The following is a 5,629-nucleotide window of genomic DNA, read 5'->3' on the forward strand; positions in this document are numbered from 1 at the left end:
GCAAAGTTTCAAGCATACTTGAGCACAGAAGGCCATCATGCTGATGGTATTAAAGTTTCAAGCAATCCCCTGAATAATACCATTAGTTGTAATGGTGCAGCAATTTTCTTTCTTATCTATAAACTATTTTGGATAAGAAAGGCTGAATTAATGTTGTGAATAAAGGCATACACAACTTTCTCCCATTTAACATTGCAAGGGTTTAAATCATGGAAACCTCTCTGCAAACACGATGGGAAGTCTGAAAGTACAATGCATATAAGGATAACAAAAAACTCCTTTATTACAATAGCATTTCTCAATGACTTGAACATCCTTTAATCAATAAAAGGCCTACCACATCTCATCTAGACATCAACTACAAACAGCTTATGAGCAGAAGAAAGAGCTAAGCTTAGAAGTTGGTTCTTGCTTTGGTAAGAGATATAAGCTCAAAGATCAAAATCACATCATTCGGATGTTGAGAAAGCCTTTATCCTTCAAACATTCAATGGTGTCCTTAACAGTAACCTCCAGAGGAAGGAAATCGATACCCAAAGTTTTTGCTTTCTCCTTAGATACCTCATATTTTGACACAAAAGGCTTGTCATCTGCACATCTGCTTTATGAAAGGGAAGCAAACAGAAATTTGGTCATATTTGTGCATTTTTCATCAGAGAATTTGTAATTAAAAGAAAAAAAAAAATATTTCAAAGAATGCTGATAATGACACTCATAATAATAGTTTAGCTGTCATCGAATATTCACATGAACACATCTGTGGTAACATGGCATATTGAATAATTAATGTATAAGGCCACTCCAAAAGTGACTGTCATTCACTGTAACGCAAATGAAAAATGATTCACCTTTCAGGAAGTAGCAAAGTGGGGTCGTGTTCATGCACAATCCTTAAAACTTCAGAGAAGTGTGTAACCCTTGCAACTAAACAGTATCTGCCACTAGCTGAAGGTCTTTCAAAAGCTTGAATATGTGCATTTGCAACATCTCGAACGTCAACCAATCTAAGGTTCTCATTTGGAAATATCTGAGCTCCTGCACACAAAAATGTGGGGATGAGGTTTGATATTGGGGGTGGGGAGGAGTTTGGGTCTGCATATGATATAATATTTGTAATTCAACATAAGGATAAATGCAAGGTTTAGCACAGAAAAGGATTCATGTAGTCTAACACTAGATTTTTCCTTCTGGAAGGTTGCTGGCTAGATTGATAAATTTGAGAGACAAAACATGCATCTTATGTATGCTTGAATTTGACATGGAGGCAGATCATAAAATTATCAATAATTGGAAAGGTGTACCATTTATGTTGTTCAAAATCACCTCCAAAGTGAGATTAATAGTTGGCTGCAAGAAAGGACCAAGTCAATTCCATTTTCTTTCTCAAATTTCCAAGCAGCTTCCTCAGCTAAGGTTTTTGAAACAGCATACCAAATCTGGAAAGAAACCAAAACAGATTAACCCCTAAAGAAGGACGTACATGATTCAAAGAAACCATATAATTTGCAAACGAGATATAAAGTACCTTCTTTTCCTCACAAAAAAGCTACATCTGAAAACCAGGTCTCATCAACAACCACATCAGGGCTGAGAGGTTTTCCATTGACCGCTCCTGCTGCCATAGAAGATGTTATAACCACTCTTTTGATAGAAGGAACTTTTGCACATGACCTAAGAACGTTCAGAGTTCCCTTCACTGCTAGTTCAAGTAAATCTTTCTGAAATGACAACACAGAAATATGAAATCATGGACAATTCTATGAACTTTGCTTTCAAAAAACTCTGCAATTTACTCAGGATGGGATGTCATGACGGCTTTATATGTTCTTATTTCTTCCTATACTGTTATCAATTTGTACATTAAGCAAAAAGTGATAGCTACATTGCAACCCACATCAAGTTTACCTCAGGGTCATTTGTTGAAAGAATCACAGGTGAAGCTGTGTGAAATACACCATCACAACCATCAATAATTCTATCAAAAGATCCTTCTTCCACTAAATTTGCTTTGAACAAGTGAAGCCTTTCTTTGGCGCCATCAAGTGCAAGCAAGTGTTCTGTTTTCTTAGGATCCTCTGTCAAATACATAAAATAGGTCAATAAACAAAGAGAAAACCTAAAACCCAATTCCATCTGCAAAGAAATTTCATTAACAAAAACTAAAATTCTAATTATCAAAAAAAAAAAAAAAAACTAAAATTCTGTTGATATGATTAGTTAAACCCACAAGTAACCTATTATGTGTAGACCATATCAAGAAAACCTCAATAGTCATCAACCAAGAGTTGAAGTGGGAATCTAGCTGTGGATGATGCAGTGCTAAGAAAATAGAAGACGACCCAGAATCTAAAAACATTAACATTACTTAAATTGAACATGCTGATCTCAAAACAGATTGAGATTATCAAAGAAATCATAAGAGAAAATGATAGAAACCCAGAATCTAAAAACTCCAAATAATGCAGGAAAAAAATAATAATAATAACAAACATTAAGCTTAAAAGAGAACCAAGAGAACCCAAAGAGTAGACGATACTGACTTGGATCACGAACAGTAGCTTTTACTGTATAACCTCGCAGAAGTAAGAGCTTGACCAACCATGAAGTTATGAAACCTGCGCCTCCTGTTACATTGCACTCATTCTATCTCTCTCTCTCTTTCAGAAGTCTTTCTTCCACTTCGCAATGTGTTTCGGAGAACCTGCAGAAACATATGTAGACAAAAGCTTGATTACAGTAATCGGAGACATGGCGTAAACTATGAAATAAATATATATATATATATATATATATATATATATATATATATATATATATATATATATATATATATATTATTAAAAAAATAAAAAATTATTATTAATGCTAAAAGAGATACACCAGCCTCTCCTACCCTTTTAATCCTATTTGTTGTGATTCAGAAATTGAAATTATTTTTTTAATAAATATATTATTTTAAATATTATTAAAAAAATAATTTAAAAAAATTTATTTCATTATTTTAACATTTTTAAAATTAAAATTAATTAAATTTAATTTTTAATTATTTTTTAATACTCTCAAATTAATATATTTTAAAAAATAATTTTATTAATAATAGATTCAACACAATATCAACTAGCCCTTTATCTTCTTTTTTTTAATTTTTTCTTTTTACTTTATATTTTAAATAAAATTTGTTTATTATTTTTTGAAAATATTATGCAATTTAAAAAAAAATATTTGTTAGACTTTCATATTTTTTAAAGTTACTATATATGATAATATTAAAAAAATACTTTTTATAATTCTTAACAAAAGATATTATTTTTAATTATTCATTTAATTTATGTTAAATATTATTTTTTAAATTATTTATTTTATGATAAAATATTTTAATTCATATATTAATATAATATCAAACTTCCATTTTATTACAATAAAAATAAATTATTATTTTGATTGACATTATTATTTTTTTATATCATTATTATTATCTAAAAATGTTAAAAAAATTATTTATAGACTTTTTTTATAATGTCAATCTAGAGTTTTTTTTTTTAAGCAATATCTACCCAAAGTTGTTAATATGTTAAATGTGTAAATTTAGTTTACAAGTGACAAATAATTAAGTTCCTTTGCTTTTAATTCTTGATGAAATTTATAATATATTTAATTTATTTTTTTTATGAATTTTAACATATTTTAAAATAATGTGTATATACATTATTTTTATATAATAAGAGAATATTAAGCTATTTTAAAGATGAATTAATCATTTATTTTTCTTAATCAATATTACTATTATCTTCTTTTATAATTAAATTCAAAATTAAATATTTTTATTATTAAATTATATTTTATTTAATATATTATTATAAGTAATTAATAAATATTGTATTATTAACATTAATTTGTCTTAAAAAAAAACCATATATGCAGATCTAACATGTAATATGTAATATAGTGAATGGATATGATTTTATCTTAATTGAATTGACTAAATATTTTAATAATTATTGATAAATCATAATTTTATTCATTAAGTACAATATTCATATTATTTTAAATTAATATTAAATATACTTTTTTGTTGACCCCACAAGCTCAAAGGAGCATAGATTTTGATGATACCAAAACTCAACTAGAATCAAACTAACATTGTTTTAAGTGTTGTGTATCTCAAAGAAGAAGGACAAAAGGATTTTATAATGGATTGGTCCTTATGAATAAAAGATGACATTCTAAGGATAACACAAGACGAAGCAAAAGAGATAAAAGAAGAAAAGGTTACCTTCCAAGGCTGCATTGAAAATCAGATTTGAAGGTACATCTAGTATAGAAGTTAGTTTTATTTCTTAGGATTTCTTGTGAAAAGAATTGAGGAGTAAAAGTCAATGATGCTTATTTTTAATCCCTCAAAAGATTTTCTTTTAAATATCATTATCGCCCAAAAAGTGTTTGACTATGATTTGGTGTAAAGTTTTATAGTTTTGAAAGTTATGCGTAAAAGTTTTCCGTATGCTAACCGGTTTGCTATCGATTTTAGTATGCTAACCGTTTGCTATTTTCTCAAGTACGCTTAATCGCTTGAACTCGCACAACATCGCAGAAACGACAAAATAACGGCTATTTTCTTGAAATTGATTTGTAACGCTTCAAATGGGTTCTGCAACGGTAACAAACGCTCCAAAGCTATAAATACACCTTCCTTTGGCCATTTTGCACTTAATGAAAGTCCTCTACTGCTCAAAATCTTTAAAGCTTTCATTCAAAGTGCTCAAAGTGATTTATTGCTCATCATTGGCTTATTTACTCAACTCTTCTTTATAGTTCTGTTGTAATTGAGTGAGAGTGAGTTTTTCAACACATTATTATCATTTGTGAGAGGTCATTCAAGCACCTATTGAAGCTTGGTTGTGATAAGTGTTTGGGATAACACTTGGTAGAAGTGTGAAGCTACTTGTAAAAGCTTTGTTGAGAAGATTTGTAAAGGGCTTTGTCTCTTGCCTTGAAAAGAGAAGAATAGTGGAGTGAAGACTCAAAGTGTGATCTTTGAGAGAGTGGATGTAGGCTAGTTAAAGCCGAACCACTATAAAAATTTCAGTGTTCATTTTCTCAACCCTTGCTCTTTACATTTATGCAATTTTAATTTTATGAATGATATGCTTTTGCTGATATGAAAATTGATATCATATGCTGTTGATTTTGCCGTTCGAGAAAAATAGTTTCATCGCAAAATTTGCCGATATCCGATATATTCGCTGGTTATCTCACAGTCACGATAGGATATCCGTATATCGCTTCTAGTTGCCGTGATAAAAACGTATTCGCCATCGATATATTTACCGATTATATACAATTTTAACATTGAGTCAACTTGTCAATAGAGCTATATTGTTCATTTTTCACATTAGATAATTTAGTTGAACCTAGCTGCAATTTTCAAAGGTTTTGAGCAAGAACCGAAAATTGTTTTTAAAGTCCAATTCACCCCCCTCTTGGACATATTTTGGGACATCAATTTGGTATCGAGCTTGTCTCTCTTGCTTGAGGATTAAACCCTTAGAGTGATCCACACACATGGCTAGTTCATCTAGAAATTACTGTATACTCCGCCTCTTAGTCAAGGTTATTCCATCACTAGACC

General features: G+C 29.8%; 1 pseudogene; it reads right to left on the reverse strand.

Annotated features, from left to right (window-relative positions):
* Window positions 1–259: 259 nt before the first annotated feature.
* Window positions 260–5,316, reverse strand: LOC110660020 (phenylacetaldehyde reductase-like; annotated as a pseudogene).
* Between the last annotated feature and the right edge of the window lie 313 nt (window positions 5,317–5,629).

Source organism: Hevea brasiliensis, chromosome 14 (assembly GCF_030052815.1).
Source record: "Hevea brasiliensis isolate MT/VB/25A 57/8 chromosome 14, ASM3005281v1, whole genome shotgun sequence".
Taxonomy (NCBI): Eukaryota; Viridiplantae; Streptophyta; class Magnoliopsida; order Malpighiales; family Euphorbiaceae; genus Hevea; species Hevea brasiliensis.